Below are 19,940 nucleotides of genomic sequence, written 5' to 3' on the forward strand. Positions count from 1 at the left end.
GAGAAACAACCAAATAGGACTTCAAGCTACTGTCTAAACAGTGATGAAATATTAAATATGAAATTGTCACCTTTCTCTCTATACCCAGAATCTCCGCCGACTTCGAAAGTATCTATTATTTCACTAACCCTAAAGCCAAAAATCTAACAGCCTTTGCCACGGGTCTAACTCCATTCTGGACAGAAATAACAACGCCTGCCTGCTCTGATAGAGCATCAAGGAGAAGCTCAAAAGGGATGTGCCTTGCTGGGAAAGCAGGCTTCCTTGGGCCGCCTGCATCCTGCACGTCTTACTGAGCAGTCAAGACTACAAAGAGGGTCTGACTGCTGCTTAGCAGGGCCTGTTTCTCAGAACTGCTTTTGCAGATACGAGATAAGGCAACCTGGCCCCCCTCGACAACGAACAGTTTTGGTCACTGCTTGCTGTAAAACCAGTGAATCCCCCTCACAGAGTCTCCGCTGCAAATACAAACTCACTGTATACAGCATCCGTCTAGACCACGGGATTTGTGGGCATGGGAAATGGCACCAATATGCTGATACTCGTGCTGCTGGTTTTACCTTAGTGATAGCATCCTTGGTCTCTGGCCATAAGTCTTATGTCTCTGCCTGCAACCATGAAATAGTACTGTCTAAATTAACAGCTTGTCAGTAGGGAACATCAAATCCCAAATATGCCCAGACCGGAGAGTTTGGGCAAAGGGAGGAATGCTGACAGAAACATGGCTTTCTGAAAGGAACAGGGATCACAAGTTCGACTTGGGGATATGGAAAAACATTCCAGCATCTATGAGGGAATGCTCTCACCAAAGTGAAGGGGGGGGGGGGACTAAGAGTCCCCACTGTCCTGATCACTAATGAGGCTCAGAGAAGAAAGGCAGGATTGAGACAAGTTACAGCAATGGTACCTTGGTTGTTGCTCATTCATTCTCCAGGCAGGGGAGGAAAGGGGGTTATAGTGAAATGGAGGCAGCCAGGTCTTCAGCCTGGAGAAAGACAATGTGTGTGGGGTTGCTGAGTCAAGGAGTTCTCAAAGCTGTACAGCAGAATCTGTAATGATGACCTCGCTACTGATGGTCTTTGGGAGGAACAACCACATCCCATGTTCCTTTTGTTGGGCCCCAGCTGAGCACTTGCTGGGAAACAAGAGGAAGTGTGGCTTGATTACTGATATGAAAGAACTGTCTCCCTCTACATAACCTGATGCCTGCCTTCCCCTCTCTTCTGACTCCACGTGCTTTAAGGAGAAAGGTGATCGGGGGGATCTGAGGTCTCCCTGTCCCTAAAAAGTACTGATAGGATGGGGAAGAAAAGGACTCAAACTGTTATGGTTCTGTTGGACATAGGAACCCAAGCACCACCCTACCTATTCCCATGGGCAGAAGGGACACTGAATTCAAGTGACGGGGTTTGGTATTCTCAGTGGGTAAGGGAAGCCAAGGGAAGGTTGTGAGAAGAACCTTGGGGATAATTCAGTGTGCAGTCATTGTGGCTTCCACATCTGACTCTATAATCAGAATTGATATGTGCCATGTATGCACTTCACAGTTCCTGTGTTAGAGGGCGTTTTCATGTTCAGGAACTCCTGTGCCTAGAGAGGTCATGGACATGCCTTCTTCATGGAGCCACAAAGTCCATCCTTTCACTTTTTTTTTTTTTAAACAAGTAACTATTAACATACAACTCAGCCCTTGTGAATAATAAACACCTGACATTCTCAGTTTCATGGAGGTCTACCTGGACTCAACAATCAATGAGACGGGAAGGGAATGACAGACCTTGAGAGCCCAATAGAAATGGCGTGTTCAAGAGTCAAGGTGTTCTGGGGCGCCTGGGTGGCTCAGTGTGTTGAGCTGCTGCCTTTGGCTCAGGTCATGATCTCAGGGTCCTGGGATTGAGTCCCACATCGGGCTCTCTGCTCAGCGGGGAGCCTGCTTTCTCCCCCCTCTCTCTGCCTGCCTCTCTGCTTGTGGTCTCTGTCTGTCAAATAAATAAATAAAATTTAAAAAAAAAAAAAGAGTCAAGGTGTTCTGGCTCCCGCTCCATCTTATCTACATTAAAAAAATGGCTACTCCTTTGGGAGAGACTAGAATCCCTATTCCACCATGTGAAACAAAGCTGCTGGTCCAACAGGGCTCACGCAGGTTCCTTTCAATGGCTGCGCAAAGTTCACTAACAGCTTGGCTAAGTTCAAAATGCATGGTTCCTCTGAGCAACAGCAACGGTCCAGCCACAGTGACAGCTCTGGAGGACGAGCTGCGGTAAGGACCGCTCACACCATGGTCTGAATGGAAAGCTGTCTCTCTTGTCTTAGACAACGCTCCTAAGGGCCAGGAATTCTGTACTTTTACAGACTCTCAGACAACTGCCAGTGGTTTAGATGACTGTCTTGTCTGCCATCTGAAAAACGAGAGATGGACAAATTAATGAGCCCCTCTCCATAGGGCCACAAACCATAGAAAACTATGAGTGCTGATCAGTGTGGGTCTCTGACATAGGAGCTCATGGTATGGGTTGGTTCTCCAACGACCAATAGGAATCAGGCTGTGGTTCAAGCCTGTGCCGCCCAGATCCTTGCCATCATTACTGGGATCCACCATCATGGATGGAGCACAGAGTAAAGGTATTTCAGATGCAGAAGCTACCACTGCAAGTCAGACTTGTGACTCCTTCCAAAAGTTGACCCGTTTGTCTTCCAGAGAAGAAGACCATGTTTGCCCTGTGTACTCCCAGCAAAACTACTACATTAAACCTTTGACTCCCATTTTGAGATAACCCTAAAGCTTTATAATTGTCAACAGTTTTATAGGTTACTGTCCAGTCAGCTGACTTTGTTTATACCACTGTGTCTCTTGAAACTAAATGTGTCATGTTCTTAAATTTTGTCATACTATCTTGAGTCTGCCAACGGTGTGTCTTTTGCCATAAAGACCACACAACAGCGAGACAACAGCCAAAGTGATCAACAGACATTTCAAGACCTTTATCAACCACAAATTGCTGTCATTATTGAGAGATAAAAGGGACTTTAAGAATCAATTCAAAACAATTTCTGACCCAACCTCACTCACCACCTCTTGGGTTACACACCTTAATAAGGCAGTTCCGTCACTAGATAGAGCCATCCCCAGAAAGGGTAAGGAGTTCCACTGACTTCACTGTGAAAATATGAGATTTCTCCCTGACCACTCCTGGGCATAATGTGTTCTTCTTTCCCCTAAGAGGAATCTCAGGCCAGGATAACTGATAAACCCTCCTGGTGGAAGTCCATTCAAAAGGGGTCCTAGAAGATTCAAACATAAATTTAGTTCAGTCACCAGATATCTGTGTTGGACTAGCAGGGACCTAGATCCCAGATAATGAAGATAATGACTGTTTGGGTTACTTAACTGAGTCCACTGCTCACCACGTATCTCCCCAGTGGTCAAAGGGGTGGGCCTAATGAGTCTCTATAAATTGTGTAAAAATGCCCTTATCCCACCAGCACTTGGCCCTTCCAAACAAAAGCTTGAACTGGAGAAATGATAAAGGTATAACTACTGCAAGGGGACATAACCAATTCCCCTGGCTGTGGAGGGACAGCAGCAGATCTGGCAACTGGGAGGGATCGTGTCAAATCCCAAGAGGTTTGACAGGTGTCATCAATGCTCTCTTAATTCTCTATATCCAGTACCTTGGCCTGGCAAGACAGTCATATGATCCACATGCATCAAGGAGTAGTGATGACTGGCAATCTGACTCACTAACACACTTCTAAGACTGTCATCCCCATCCATGGGCTGCAAAAACAGAAAAAGTCACGTGGACTCAATGTGGCTGTTCTTGAACTGTTCTGCTGAGCCTCACGCCATCAACGGCAGCTCCAAAACATGGGCCATCCCATCACACCTGTGAAAACTCCCAGACGCAATCTTATCTCAGACTGATGGATACAAAATCATGGCCTTATCTGGACTCCAAAGCAGCCCTGCATGGCGGGCAAGGCTGCAGCTCTTCAGAAGACTATCTATGTTGCTTAGTTAAACCTAACAGTGATCCAAAACAAGGGTAGCAGCAAATTCCAAACTAGAGTGACCTGTGCTCTCCATGTGAGAGAAAGCAGAACATGAAATAGCTCTCTACTGGGCAAGAGGGTTACTTTCTGGACCACCTATTGCCCCTGTTGTAACTATTGGCTATGTTATTCCAAACTTCCTTGTATGGGTCATAAAAGAGAGTAGATTCCATAATAATTAAGAGCAACTGGACACCCCCTGGGATTTATTCACATCAGGCTGAGTCAGAGACCTTGACAGGATGGGGACAGATGGATGTAGAATCAGTGTTGCAAGCTGGCCTCTTCCTGGTGCTTGGGATCCTACTGATCACAGCTTAAATTAAACACCCTATGAGACAAGCTGAATAGATTTGATCCAAGTCTCTGTTGGCCCAATGAATCAGAATGACCATCGTGATAATGACTCATGTGATAATTCATCACAAGTCAAAATGGTGTATTAAAGGCTGCTGCATATTAGGAGAGAGAGTTTTCTTCAGGATTCATACTCCCCTACATATCTTGCTAAGTGGACCTAGAATGTATGCCTCAATTTCTTTACCTGGGCCACTGTTGAATGCATAAGGGTTACTTACATATTCAACAACCTTAAGAAATAAGATAATGTCTACCCCCAAAGAAAATGTTTGCTTATTGCTTGCTATAAAAGTGGCAGGTGCAGGGCACCTTGGTGGCTCAGTGGGTTAAGCATCTGCCTTCAGCTCAGGTCATGATCTCAGGGTCCTGGGATCAAGCCTCTCATCAGGCTCCTTGCTTAGTGGGAGCCTGCTTCTCCCTGTGCCCTTCCCCAGCTCATGCTCCCTCTTTTTCTCACTCTCAGATAAATGAATAAAATCCTAAAAATGAAAAAAGTGGCAGACGCTTCAAGCTCAATAAAAAGTCCTCAACTGCAATGCAAACCCACTGTATGCAACGGCATCCATTTGTGCCAAAGCACACCAGCCTTACAGGATGTGGGGCAAAGGAAACTGGTGTAAACACGGTAACACTTGTGAAATTTGCCGTGCCATGAGTAATAAAGTCCTTCTCTGACCCAGAGTCTTGTGTCTTCTGACAGCACCCATGATACATTAGCAGGCTACCTACTGGTTTGCAATGGGAGTAAAAATCAATTGCCAGACCCAACAAGCTTATCTCTGGCTTGAACAACCTGTGATACCTAATATAAAGCCCTGTTCAGGCAACAATCCATATTGAATGTTCAACTACAAACTGACACAGATGTCACAAAGTTGAAGCTATTCATCCTAGACTGCTGGATGAAAGCAAGAGAAAATCATTAACACATGAATGTAAAAACCTAGATCACTTCCCTATCTTCTAGAACCTCAATCTGTGGATTCTTCTACTGGGCCTCCACATAAAGCTGGAATTCTTTCCTTCAGTTCTAGCTCTTCTGTAGCAAAATCCCTATGAAGCAGAACTAGTACTACGACCTTACTACGTTATAGTGGGAGAAAAACCTTAAGTATATGAGATATCATTATATTCTATGTTAGGGGAAAGAGTGATTTGGACTATGGCCTGAACAGGGAAGGAAGTGAATATGGGATGCTACTAGCTACATGCCGTGTGTGTGTGTGGGGGGGGGGGGGGTATATATTTTATATTTATTTTTATACTTATATATATTTTTTATTTCCAAGCCTGATTTTCAGAAGTACCATTAATCAATCAATCAACCAAACAAACAATAAGCCTACCCTCATCGAGGCAGAAAAATGGCTATAAGACTATTATTTGGGGTACCTGAGTGGCTCAGTTGGTTAAGTGGCTGCCTATGGCTCAGGTCAATCAGGGTCCCCGGGTCCTGGGATGGAGCCGTACATCGGGGTCCCTCTTCCTGCTGCTCTGCCTAATTGTGCTGTCTCTCAGTCAAATAAATAAGTAAAATCTTAAAAAAAAAAAAAACTATTGTTTATAAAATTAGGTCTCTGCCAAAGGAGAGGGAAAGCAGGAAAAGTATACAAGATTCAGGGAATAAAAAGAGTTAAGAAAGACAATTTTATCTTCTATTGTCAAAAATCCTACAAAAGTGGGCACCTGGGTGGTTCAGTGGGTTAAAGCCTCTGCCTTTGGCTCAGGTTATGATCCCAGGGTGCTGGGATTGAGCCCTGCATCGGGCTCTCTGCTCAGCAAGGAGTCTGCTTCCTCCTCTCTCTCTGCCTGCCTCTCGCCTACTTGTGAGCTCTGTCTGTCAAATAAATAAATAAATAAATAAAATCTTAAAAAAAAAAAAAATCCTACAAAAGCAAAATATTTAGGGTTCAAAATTTACCTTCAGAAATTTAATGAGCAGACCCAAATGTCACGGAGTGATTTGTGTATGATTACTACAAAAGATTTGTCTACTAGTTATCACTCACTGTTACAAGCAAATGAGGAGAGAAATGGAGAAAGGGATGAAATAATTTAGAAGCAGAATTATAAATGTCAAAATCCAACTCCCTCAGAGTTATGTCCAGACTTCAGGGTAAGTATCAAATATGATCTGTAAATATTCCAGATTTACTGCGTTGTAATGCATGTGATTAAAACAAACTTGCTAACAATTAGGGAAATCCACAAGCTCGGAAGGTAATTTCATATTCAGTTGTCTCCATAATTCATTAAAAATACAAATGAATGGTTTCTGAGAACAACCACAGACGCGAATTTGATGGGTGACCCCTCCCCCGCCCCCTGGGAGCCATGCGGAGAAGGCAGCCTGTGCTTATTCATCATGTCTGTACCCTCATGGGGAAGTGATATGCCGGCATGTCCTGCTCTTCAATTACGTGGACACAGGATACACCCTGATGCAGACACTGCTGGGGTGTCTTGCTTACTGCAGAGACACAAATATTTCAAAACTATCCATAATTTAAGAAAAAAAAAAAGGTTGAAGTTTAAATCTGTCTTATAAATAACATGAAAGAACATCATTAGAACAACTATGAAGAAGAATCTGACTTCAGTTCTTTGTTTTAGAGCTGGGACCTTTGTCCATTCCGGGGTCTTTGTCTAGCAGGGCTAAGAGGAGGCAGAGCGACAACTCCAGACAGAAAACTGTGTGGATGACATCAGAGCAGGTCCAACACTAAGAGCATGGACGCAAATCTATTTTTCCCGTTTAAAAAGATTCCCTCAGAATAATTAAAATGAATTCCTACCCAAATTAAATTGCCTTGAAGTTTTCTGAGCAAGGCTTTAGGCATTATAAACACTCCTTGACTTTGGCCTGCCAGGTTTCCTCGATCAATCATCCGGTAGCCTAAAATTAAATTGAAATGATTAGATCAAAGAAAATCAAATTTTTTAACATTTAGTTTCAGTAATATGATTATGAAGCTTTTAGTGATATTGTAATTACTTTGAAGCTCTGAGCATATGTTTCTACTGAGAATATTCCATGGAGAAAAGGTGCATTAGGGAAACAAGTAAATACAGACCCCAGAAAAGCACTGGGGTCTGTGTTTGTTGTGAAGTTAAAAACTAACAGTGGAAAAAAGACAATGCATCCATGTGATTTACATTCAAAATATCCTGCAGGAATAACCACTTTAAAATCGCAGCTAAAATAATGGAATCGCTTCCCTCTCACGGCAGCATTAGAGAAGCAATAAGGAAAAATGCCAGAAAAGACCCAAGAAAAAAAGAAAGACATCATTATCCTGTACTAGCTCAATTTTTGCACAGGAAAATGTGACAGACTAAGATGACTCTAAAATTAATAAATCTCTTCTCAGAATACGAAACATTTTAAAATACCTCATCTATGCCCAAATCAAACCATATAATTACTGCCTTTTCTATTCTTTCATCCACCTCGACACTTACTGGGATTATGCTCCATTTGGGGATTACAAAATTAACTTAGATGAGGGCCCGCCCACTGCAAGTATCAGTAGAGAGTGGATTCTTCCAAGGATGTACTTCGACCTCAGCAACAGGAAGGGAGATTAGAGAAGACAAAGCGGGAAACAAGACAATGGTCTCCTCTCCTTGGAGTCACGCTTCCACTCATTCGACATTTCTTAAGTACAAGCATACGTCCTCCCCCAAGAATGAGGCAAGTAAGCACACACAACATTAGAATGAAATGAGATTAGGTCTTTAAACTTTATCAGGAAAATCATTCCATCAAAATATCTGAAGTACACAAATCTTTTGGAGGATTACTTTCCTCTGATGATCAATGCACAGCTAATTGTCCTCGTAGCTCAAAGATCCTAAGTAGGAACAATGCAGCAAACGTGGCGTTTACCTCAGATATTGCCTATTTTTTTTTTATTTGAATTCACATCTTACTTTCAGTCACAGACACTGTCACTTTCTACTGTCGTAGAAGAGCCCTGATTCAAGTTATATTCACCCACCAGTGACCACAGCAAGCAATCAAGTTTCCTTCCTCGACCCCAATGGGTCTGAGTCTTGGGATTCGGCACAGAGCGTCTGTTTCACACTTGCGACTCCTCATTACATCCGATGGGCCAGATCAGTACTGCCATAACTCTGTCATCCTAAAGTGAGTACGATTTAACTTGGTCCCACTGCCAACGCAATCCTTCTGAAAATAAATCTGACCATGCCTGTCCCTGGCAAGCAGACCAAGTGGCTCCCCATTATTAGCACGACAAAACCTGCACCCTCCAGCACGGGACAGAAAACAGTCTTGAGCAGGCCTCTATCTCTCGTCACCCTGATCCCTCCTCATTTCCTTCTCTGAGGTCCTCACACTCCCAGTTCCCGTCCACAAATCCTCCATCCCCAGCACAGTCTCTGTGGTCAAGCCCCAGCATCTTGCTCCATTAGGAACGCACTCTATTCCCCTGCTCAGGAGACTGCTCGTCCCTAAAGGTCCAGCACAAATGCCACCTCTTCTCTGGAGGTCCCCTTGTGCAAGTCAACACACTTCCATTATAACTTTTGCTGCTGCTGATCACGATTCTGCAGGTGTAGGCAGCGAAGATGCTGAGTTGTAAGGTATCAGTGAAGATACTGAGTTGTGACTTCCTCATTCGGATCTGCAGAGCTGCTACCTGTGACGGGTCCTATAACACAGGGTCTCAATAAATATTGGTTGAATTTAACATTTATTTTCTTTCTTCTTTTTTTGCAATAAAAATAAACTTCTATTTTCTTACAAATCCATTTCTACATCTATTTTAAAAATTTATTCCTTATTTCCCTTAGAGTTCTCCCTAACTGTACTAACAATGGGTAACTGAGTATTTTCCAAACATTGCAGCTAAAATTGCCTTATGAAACCAAATTCTATACTGGTGATGTCTTTTGAAAAAAAATTAAGCAAAATAAAGTACATAATTTCATTCTTTTTTGTTCTTCATAATTTTAATAGAATTTATTTACAACTTCTGTGTAATATTCAACCAAGCCATATTAGTTATTAATTAATTAGAAAGGACAGAACAATGTTATGCTATTCCACAGGAGCAATGGGCATCTGACAATCGTAGGGAACTGGCAAATAAGAAATCAAAATGTACATCAAATGGTTTTTGCTCCTGCTTTGCCTGGTCATGTGTTGTTGTGTGAAGTCATATTTCCTGTCAAAAGCATAACAAAGCTTCCCCTGCTCTACAGGATACAAATGAGCAACCTGGTACAGCAAATTACCCACCTGTAATTCACCATTTCCGTCCTGGAGTGTAGCCACGTGTTCTTTTGCCACCTGAGAAAACTACCTTGAAATATGAGTTATGTCCTTGGCCAGCCTCATCAACTAGTCCACAGAATAAATTCTAGATTCCTCACGTGTGACATTACTGCATTGCCTTTAAACAACCTCAGAAAACCCAAAATCAGGTAGGATCACGGTCAACCCAACATCCTGTATCTGTTCTCCTTAGTTCATGGTAAAACACTTCAAAATTCGCTTTCAGATGGTGCAAACCCTGACGGTAATGGCAGCAGGCTGAAAAGAACCTCCTCACGCTGGACACATCCTAGTCCCTGAAGCCTGGGAGTGTGACTGCCTGGCAAAGGGAGGTTTGCAGACACCATGAAATTCAGGATCTTGAGATGGGGAATGTAATCACAGGTGTCCTTAGGAGAGCGAGGCAGGGGGAGGTATGCCTACAGAGAAGCAGAGGGTGCTGTGACTGCAGACACCCCGGCAGCCGGGACGCAACCTGTAGGCAGAGGTCCAGGAGCAGTCTCCGCAGCGGCCTCCGGGAGCCAGTACTGCTAACACTGATTTCAGCCCCTTAAAACTCACGTGGAATTTGTGCCCTCCAGAACTCTAAAAGAATAAACTTGGGTTGTCTTTAGCCACCAAACTGGCAGTATTTTGTTACAGCAGCAACAAGAACCAACCACAATAACCAAGCCACCCCTCACCAGTGTATAATACCACTTTTTCTTTTTTTAAAGATTTTATTTATTTATTTGTCAGAGAGAGTGAGCACAGGCAGACAGAGTGGCAAGCAGAGGCAGAGGGAGAAGCAGGCTCCCTGCTGAGCAAGGAGCCCGACGTGGGACTCGATCCCAGGACGCTGGGATCATGACCTGAGCCAAAGGCAGCCACTTAACCAACTGAGCCACCCAGGTATAGTGCTAATCTGGCTTCCAGAAAATACTACTTTTATGACCAGAACATGAGATTACTCGATGCAACGAATGGTAATTTATTTGACGTAATTTGTCACAGAAATACAGTGAGTTCTACATACACTATAATGGTGATACATTTGTCCAATCTTTAAGCCTGTGTTTATAACATATTTTGCATTTCTGTTATTTGCAAAATATTATATGCTTGATGTTGAACATCTGAAAAACACCAAACCATAATGCAAAAGAATTCCACAATCCAAAGACTAATTGGGGGGGGGGTAGTTTCTGAAATTTTTACATATATAATGTTATGTAAATATATGTAAAACATACATATGTTTTATATATATAATGTTATCTAGTTTTCAGGTATGGCAACTAGGTTCTTATATTAATATTTTAAAAAATATTTCTTAACTAATGAAGAATTTACACATTTATCAGGCTTAGGTCACAATGTTAATACTCTTATTATCATCATTGCTTGAAGAGAAAAAAAATGTCCCCTCCAGAAACCTGACCTCAAATGGCTTCACGATCCATTCTCTAACTTCAGCATAACTTACCGTCTACCCGGCATAAAATGATTAAATTGGCTGCAGAAGCCAGAAGGGATTTTTAATAAATTTATACACAAAGAATTGTGACAATCACGACTAGAGCCTATAAGGAAGTTCCTAATACGTTAGGCCTCAGATAAAATTATTCCAGAACGTCCCCCCTAAAAAACCCGTTATAAAATGTACAGTCATGCTGCCGTGCCCAGCAGTTACCAGGGTATGAAGGCAAGCATACAGACCTGGTGCAAAATCACCGTACACTGAGATTAAGATTATTTAGTGAATTCCTTGTAATGAAGCCAGTGGGGGGAGGGAAACAATACATTTGATACAAACTTTGCATGAAGTGAGACACTCCAAATGCCAAGCATATACATAAAAACGGACCATGAAGAAAAAGAAAACGCTAGAGAGGACCACAATAAAGGAAGAAATGCCCTGACCTGCCAATGGCTGGGCCTCTTACCAATTCTTAAATGTAGAGTGGAAGCAAATACCAGACCGTCACTGCATATTACTTTCCGTTTGTATCACACAATTATGTCGAAGTTGACTGCCCAGTAAAACACACACGATTCCTATCCAGTACTATTAACTCAGGCATCTTCATTTAAAACCATGTTTTGGTACTGTCACCCAGAATCATCCAGACTTGGCGGACGCCAGCTGACTCCCGTGAGTTCGTGCTCTGCAGCCCATGGGACGCCGCCTCGGTTGTGCTTAAATCTGGAGCTCTCACTCTCCAGGGGCATGCCATGGAGCTCAAAAGGACTCCAAGCCAGAGTTCAAGGGGTGGAAAGAAGCATCCTAGAGCACGAGTTAGTATTCGTCAACCTTTATTCTCTAGGCAGTAAGCCTAACTGGTCCCCCATCCACCGGCCAGCCTAGTTCCTCACTCCCCAGAACCAGATCAAGGAATAAAGTGTATTCAAGACCAGATTCCTAAGAAAGTAAAAGTCAGAAACAAGGCTTGTTTACCGCAGACTGTCTGGTTGGTCATGTCAGTCCCACTGTGACCCTCAGAAACACTTTTACAACCACCAGTCAAGCCCTGTGGAAACCAGCAGCAAGAGAGGAAAGAGCCCCCTTCTTTTTTTTTTTTTAAATTAAATTTATTTATTTATTTTTAGAAAAACTGTATTCATTATTTTTTCATCACACCCAATGCTCCATGCAATCTGTGCCCTCTATAATACCCACCACCTGGTACCCCAACCTCCCACCCCCCCTGCCACTTCAAACCCCTCAGATTGTTTTTCAGAGTCCATAGTCTCTCATGGTTCACTTCTCCTTCCAATTTCCCTCAAGTCCCTTCTCCTCTCTAACTCCCCTTGTCCTCCATGTTATCTGTTATGCTCCACAAATAAGTGAAACCATATGATAATTAACTCTCTCTGCTTGACTTATTTCACTCAGCATAATCTCTTCCAGTCCCGTCCATGTTGCTACAAAAGTTGGGTATTCATCCTTTCTGATGGAGGCATCATACCCCATAGTGTATATGGACCACATCTTCCTTATCCATTCATCCGTTGAAGGGCATCTTGGTTCTTTCCATAGTTTGGCGACCATGGCCATTGCTGCTATAAACACTGGGGTACAGATGGCCCTTAAAAAACAAAGAGGCAACCCACAGAATGGGAGAAGATATTTGCAAATGACAGTACAGACAAAAGGTTGATATCCAGGATCTATTATGAACTCCTCAAACTCAACACACATGAAACAGGCAAACATATCAAAAAATGGGAAGGAGACATGAACAGACACTTCTTCAATGGAGACATAAAAATGGCTATCAGACACATGAAAAAATGTTCATCTTCACTAGCCCTCAGGGAGATTCAAACTAAAACCCCATCGAGATACCACCTTACACCAGTTAGAATGGCCAAAATTAACAAAACAGGAAACAACATGTGTTGGAGAGGATGTGGAGAAAGGGGAACCCTCTTCCACTGTTGGTGGGAATGCAAGTTGGTGCAGCCTCTTTGGAGATCAGTGTGGACATTCCTCAAGAAATTAAAAATAGAACTTCCCTATGACCCTGCAATTGCACTCCTGGGTATTTACCCCAAAGTTACAGATGTCGTGAAAAGAGCCCCCTTCTTAATTACTCAGGCAGCAGCTGGTCCTCCAAGTTGAAGAATGAAATGTTCAAATTCCAGTTTCTGAGAAAATGAAGTAATGTTGGGAGGAGAAACAGAAAGACAAAGCAAAGGGGCGTGCAGGTGGCTTCCGTGAAATACGAACATTGCAAACTCGGTCATTCCTGTTTCTCTCCGTTATTCATGCGGAACAAGTTTTGGGTGTGTATCTTACCTTTGCATGTTCTAGAAAACGCATCCATTTGCCCAGTAAGCTTAAAAAATCACAATGTAGCTCAAAGGGCTTCATCTCAGGTCACCTAATGTATGTACTGAAACTCCAGAAACACTTAACGATAGGAAGAAGGGGCACATTCATCGATTAGATAATGAAATTACTCAACTGGAACACCCCAATATTAATTCCCTGATCACTATTTTCTCCCTATTTAATGAGGGTGGGAATAGGGGTTTGAGGGACAGGTAAGGTTGCTATATATTGTACATCTCAAGCTTTTTCTCTCTTCCAGTGATAAGGTCTCTAATGTTAACCTTTATGAAGGGCCCTGTTCAAGCTTTAACAGGAAAAGTGAATTGGAGAAACCATCAAGAACCTATCAATACTATTAAAAACACAAACACTGGTCCCAGGACGGTCTCAATACATGATGAGCTGTGTAAGTTATGCAGATACTGAAAGGAAACAACCTTCCTCTGCGCTACGCTGGGTCACTGCGGACTCCAGCTTTGGAAACAGTGCTTTCCCCATCTACCGAAGAAACTATACACAGAAACCGAAACATCACGGGCATACACCAAAGGTCATACAGAGTACTTCCAAAACATGAATAAATTTAAACTTTTAATAACATGAAAAGAAATACCTGTCAGTGAGAGGTATTTAATACATTCTATAAAAATAAGTACTTTTTTTTTTTTTTTTTAAAGAAATGTGGCCCTCCATCAAAGATGAGTTAATGACATCAGAAATGTCGCCAGGCTGAGAAAAACCATCTCCTATCCTACAACCTCCTCACCTCTCTTAGTGGAAGACCATCTCCAGCTTGAGAGAAAAAGGAAGCCATTCGTACTTACCTGGACTTCTAGGCACTACTCAACTATACCACAGCTTTCCGTTCCCGCCACAGACCTCCCTCTGAGATGTCATCCGTTCTCGGGCACCTGAGCGGCTCAGTCTGCCAAGCATCTCCCTTCGGCTCAGGTCATGATGCCACAGTCCTGGGATGGAGCCCCACGTCAGGCTCCCTGCTGGGCGAGGAACCTGCTTCTCCCCCTCCCACGGCTGCCCCGATTATGCCCTCTCTCTCTCTCATATAAATAAATCAAATCTATACTTAAATAAAGAAACAAATAACTAAAATGTAATCCATTCATGATGCTCTTCTGGATACCATGGTTCACCGACTCCTTGCCACTGTGGTATAGAGCTACCGTCTTTGACCCTGCCTACAGCTGACAGCCCATGCCCCTCTAGCCTCGGGCCGGCCTACTTCTGCGGGCCTCTTCCTCCCTGCATGGCCTTCACCCCGCTCTTCCCTCTCCCTGCCATGCCTCGGCTCACGTCTGTCCCTCCATCCAGAACGTTGCCTTCATCTAACGAACTCCTACTCATCCTTCAGCACTGGATCCCCCAGGCTCTATATCACTGCCCCCGCCAGCGCTTCCCTGTATAAACCTGTATATCATGCATGGTATCTGCAGTGTACGACTGCAGGTCTTTGTTTTTCTGTACTTTGTGCTGTTGCGAAGCTCCTGGCTGACTCTAAAGGAGGAGCTGATTGTTTTAGATTGAGACGTGTGAGCGTTAACACACAGGTGGGGATCTTAAGGAAAACTTCATCTAAAGCTGTTGTCACTTGAAATGGATCTGGCAGGATGAACAGTCGTTTCCAGATGTACTATAGAGGAACGATGTTCAAAGGTGAGAAAATAACATGTGCAGAAGAGACCTGAAAATCTGTGGTTGATGGTGTGTGTGTGCTTGTGTGTGCAAGTTTGTGTTCACATATACACATCTCTTTCTGATTACTCTGCTTCTGATGGGGGGGGGGTGAATTCTTACCCCAATAAATGTCTTATCCGTCCAACTAGATCACAGACTCGTCTCAGAGAAACAGTCTCCTATTTCCCTGTGTCCCTTCCTGGTGGGCAATATACAATACACTTGCCCCCTGCCCGGACCTCCTCCCCTGCACAGCACCACCCGGAACCAAGACCTTAATAAGAACCGACACTGAAATCATTTGTGGGAGCTGAAATATCTGTTAATCCAGGGAAGAAAGGTTTCTATTTAGTGAAAATAGATACAGGAATACACCTGGTAGAAGTCCCAGATAATTAGGACATACAGTACTAGGGGAAACAGAGTCACCTTACCACCATTCTTTTTAACCAGACTCTCTCCTATAAGGGGAAGTAAATAAGCCAGGAAGGCAAGCTGCAACATAAATCAGCCAACTGTCATATAAATTTCCTTCTTTAATATTACAAAACTTAAGAGAGAAACCATTCAGGTAACTACAAAGAAATATTTAAAATGAACTCATTAAATGCAAATTAAAACAGAAACTCTGAATAAGCACTGGGCCACAATTAAAGGCTGAAGAAACAGCAGGTAAGAAACAATTTTCATTGATCAAAGAACTAAAAGCTAACAGAATAGACTATTCTGCATTGAAACTGGTTTCATGAATATGAAGCATTTCCAAGTAAGGAGATTTTTTTTTCCCCCATTTTTCAAAGAAGCTTTGGAGGTGGAAATGGATCTGCATATCTTAATACAAAGTACTTTCATTGTATCATTTTCAAGCAATGAAGCCATGAAGTTTCTGAAAAATGTAGACTTCAAAAAAATCCTTAGAAATCATTCCAAAATTGAAAATGGCATAAGGTCATCATTTTAGAGCCTTTGGATCCAAAGAACTGTACATAATTACACAAAATCACTGATGCAAAGATTCACTAGGATGTCCTTTATGACACAATTGTACCTCATTGTAAATAGGAGCTTTCAGAGCCTATCCTGAGTACTTCCATGTACTCAAGGGTCACTTTTTAGCTAAAACTATTGAAATGGCAGAGTAGCAGAGTAGCGACTAGAAATATAAACTCTGAGGCTTCAAAATTCATCAAATGTAAGCTTTAAAACAAATACACAGATGTGTAGGCAAATAGTAAAGTTAGATTGCACATTCATAATAGCAAGGGCATTTTTTTTTTAATTTCATTTACTCATGTATCCCTGGCACCAGGAGTAGTACTAGGCACACAGGGACTCAATTATTGGATCTGCTTTCATGAAAATAAAACAATATAAAATAAAACATAAGAGAGTTTTTTCCCCTCATAAATTCATTTTAAAACTTAAAATATATTGATTTCCATTTAACAGGAAAGCAAAAATTAAAATATTCTATGTACACAAGGGGTAAATGGGCATTCTTATAAACACTGCCAGACAAGGCAGAGCCACCAAGCACAGTTGTGCAGCTTGTGCACTGCTCAAAGTCACAAACCTGAGCAGGGATGGAAAGAAACAGGGACAAAAGAAAAACCCAGTAGATGCTCTGCTGATGTATGTGAGTTAGCCTTGAGAAGGATGCCTGTTTGAAATTTTTCAGTCCTGAGGAGCAGGGCAACTTTTGCTACCTTGTTGCATTAGACAGAAATGTAAAATAGGATGACTTACCTTGGAACAATTTAGAAATACCTAGAAAAATCCAAAGTCCACTAATTCTTTGACTAGAAAATCTGCCCTGAAATTGTAACAAGATTTTTTCTTTACAAATATGCTTATATATGCAAATAAAAAGATATGAATATAAGCATTTCTTTTGATAGCAATCTGTAAACCTACTGAGTGCTCACTTGTGGAAGAATAATTACATAATTTGTGTACATCCACAAAATAAAAAAGTAGGCAAGAATTATTGCGGAGTGGAACTGTGTAGATAGAAATATATAATTTCTAAGAGACAATTTAAGCAATATACAGATGTGACCATGTTCTAATTGTTATTTTTTTTAAAAAAACATCAAAAATTTTTAAAGATTAAGATACTGGATTTGAATTCTAATATTAACAACACTGTTGTATACAGATCCATGCACTTTAATACCTGATACTATTCAAATATCTAAATCCAGTTCTATAGGAATTAGAATATACAAATATCACTATTAAAATTCAATTTAAATAAAAAGAATCGTTAAATTTTAAAAGGGTAAAATACGTAATGATGCCAAAAATTATATTTTTCTAAGTAGGATTTTCTTAAGCCTTTCTATTCTGCTTTATATTATCTTGATATCCTTCCTCATACTTCTCAAAGTCATAATCACCAATGTCAATTAAACTATGTTTCTTTGGCTGTCTGGGTCAGGGCATTTAACATGTCAGTCATAATCCAAGTGAGAAATATAAGTACTTTTGAAACAGTCTCTGTGCCGAGAAGGAATCTTAGTGTTTAAGAACGTAAAGGGAAGGTTAATTCTCCTGGTAGTGGGGTAAGAGCCACTCCCCTTTACTCCTACTATACCAACTCACCTATTTTGGTTTTTCCTCAAAAGTAAGCCAAGATTTATATAAAGTGGGAGAGTACTATTTGCATTAAAGAGGGTGTAGCAATTAAAAAGAGCATAGGCATACAGGGGCAAGTTCTGAGTAGCACAATGTCTTTAACAGAAAAAAACGATCCCAGATATGTACTGATTTATATTTTGATTCCCAGTTTATCACTAGGTATAAACTCTAATGCCTTTCCTGGCCCCGAAGAGTAGTCACAGAAACAGGAAACCCATCACTCCAAGACTTCCTTTAAATTGCCTCTACTTTAATCATTCTCCTTCCTTTCCACACTTGCCAACACAACCAAGCACCAAATTGGCAATTAAGATTTTTGCTAAAATGCACCCACCAGCAGGATGAGGCACCCTCTCCCTTCCTCCACTTTCACTTACCTGCCAACACTCTCTCTCCCTTTCCACACTCTCCCATACAACCAAGGCCAAAATTGGCAACGAAGATTTTTATAAAAATATGCCCGACAACAGAATTAAGCAATGCAACTAATTGTATAAAATAATTTACTGCACATTGTCCACATGGTTTTTATATGTAAGGTACTCTTCTTGGGAGGGGGCATGTTGTAATACACATTTATTTGCACTGTGTAAAACTGTATCTGGAATATGAGAAAAAAACATCTTTTAAAATCTACCTTATATTTTTACCGTAATTACAAGTTACTAATAACTATCTAATCAAATCCAAAGATTGATTATACTTTCTTCTCCTGTCCCTGAATCCCAAATAAACTAAACAAACTGCCTAAACATAGTTCATCCTAACAAAGTGCTTATATAGTAATTTATTAGATAATAATTTAGAATTGTGATTTTTAGATCTTAAGTCCCTGTCTTTATATACAGCTTTACTATAAATTTGCTTTTAAAAGTACCCATTCACTAGGGGCACCTGAGTGGCTCAGTCGTTAAGCACCTGCCTTCGGCTAGGTCATGATCCCAGACTCCTGGAATAGAGCCCTGCATCAGGCTTCCTGCTCCGGGGAAGCCTGCTTCTCCCACTCCCACTCCCTCTGCTGTGTTCCCTCTCTCTGTCTCTCTCTGTCAAATAAATAAATAAAATCTTAAAAAAAAAAAAATCCATGCACTAGATTAAGTTGAATTAAAATAAAATTTGCCCAACTGTCCTCAAAATAAAATATAAACTTTTTTTCCTATAAAATACTGACATCACAGGGTCACCTGGGGCGCTCAGATGGTTAGGTTGTGTGCCTTCAACTCGGGTCATGACCTCCATGTCCTGGAATCACGACCCATGTCTGGTATCCAGCTCAGAGGGGAGTCTGTTTCTCCCTCTCCCCCTGCTTGTGTTCTGTCTCTGTATCTTTCTCAAATGAATTAAAAAAAAAATCTTTAAAAAGAATACTGACATCATGGATTTTGAAAATTTCTTGTACTTGATTTTCTGATTCAGTTTAAGAGTTGGGTTTATAGTGGATTATGTGTAATAGTCACCTTAAAAATCTCAAGATTTATAAACGTTTATATGAAAAATGTATTTAGAAGAAAAAAGTCTTAATTTAATGACTCTCAAAAGTCATTCACCAAAAGTCTAGAAAGGTAAGAAAAGTTGGACAACATCATTAGGTTTTAGTAGCACTGCAAAGCCAGCGCCAGTTAATCACAGAGATGATTCTCCCAGTGTTCTACATTTTAACATTAATTTCCTAAAAAAAGACTTAAGACTTTATCAGTGCATACAAACTTAAGGATTTAAAAAATCCACTTCTCATGTTTCTGGATAGATCACTGACTTCGGATGTACTCATTGCGATCAAAAGTGTTTTGTAAGTGGCACTCATCAGGAATAATCCCCAAATAGGCTCACCAAATCTCACATACACAATCTAGAGCAAGTCTCTGTCATTAAAAAAAAAAAAAAAAAAAGGCAATGGTTTCTAATCATACTGTGCAGTTCCACTAACTTCAAAAGATTCCCGCTAGGAAGAAAAAAAAAAATTTTGGTTTAATAACCCCAGAAGGGAGAAACTTTGCTAATCTTACACACCACAGTGTTTAAAAACAATAAACCATTTCCAAAGCTTTCACCACAAAAATGCACCCAGGTCATTTT

General features: G+C 41.4%; 1 protein-coding gene across 3 annotated transcripts in view; it reads right to left on the reverse strand.

Annotated features, from left to right (window-relative positions):
- The window catches only part of PRKN (parkin RBR E3 ubiquitin protein ligase), a 1,295,868-nt gene that overhangs the window by 1,275,097 nt on the left and 831 nt on the right, over positions 1 to 19,940 (reverse strand). The gene's annotated exons all lie outside the window — the stretch shown is intronic.

Source organism: Mustela nigripes, chromosome 5 (assembly GCF_022355385.1).
Source record: "Mustela nigripes isolate SB6536 chromosome 5, MUSNIG.SB6536, whole genome shotgun sequence".
In the NCBI taxonomy this organism is placed as follows: Eukaryota; Metazoa; Chordata; class Mammalia; order Carnivora; family Mustelidae; genus Mustela; species Mustela nigripes.